The sequence below is a fragment of the Penaeus monodon genome, chromosome 27, assembly GCF_015228065.2.
Source record: "Penaeus monodon isolate SGIC_2016 chromosome 27, NSTDA_Pmon_1, whole genome shotgun sequence".
Classification (NCBI taxonomy): Eukaryota; Metazoa; Arthropoda; class Malacostraca; order Decapoda; family Penaeidae; genus Penaeus; species Penaeus monodon.
Genome location: NC_051412.1, coordinates 37,319,217 through 37,319,593, shown reverse-complemented (window position 1 = coordinate 37,319,593; position 377 = coordinate 37,319,217). Strand labels below are relative to the sequence as shown.

General features: G+C 36.6%; 1 protein-coding gene across 1 annotated transcript in view; it reads right to left on the bottom strand.

Annotated features, from left to right (window-relative positions):
• The window catches only part of LOC119590835 (xanthine dehydrogenase/oxidase-like), a gene marked incomplete in the record, with an annotated part of 39,062 nt that overhangs the window by 629 nt on the left and 38,056 nt on the right, over positions 1-377 (bottom strand).

Genomic DNA, 377 nt, shown 5'->3' with positions numbered 1-377 from the left:
TACTCGATTGTGACAGAAGGGGAAAAGAAATTAGCGGAAAAAGGAAGAGAAGAAAAGAAAAAAGGAGAAGAGGGGGTAACAATAAAAAGAGGAACAGAAAAAAACGAGAAAAAGTAAAGAGGAGAAATAGATGGAGTTTATGGAGGCGAGGAGATGGAGGAGGAAAAGGAGAGAGAGAAAAAAATGGAAAAATAAAAATCAGCGTGATATTTACTCTACAAGACAACGTTCCTTCCGCGAGCCGAACGTACCCACCTACAACAAACACCGATAATGAACAATTCGTACCAACAATTCTTGTAAAGTGTACAAAATATCACCATTTTCTTCTCCTATTTTCTTCCTGATAATTGTAAAAATGTTGAGCATTTACAATC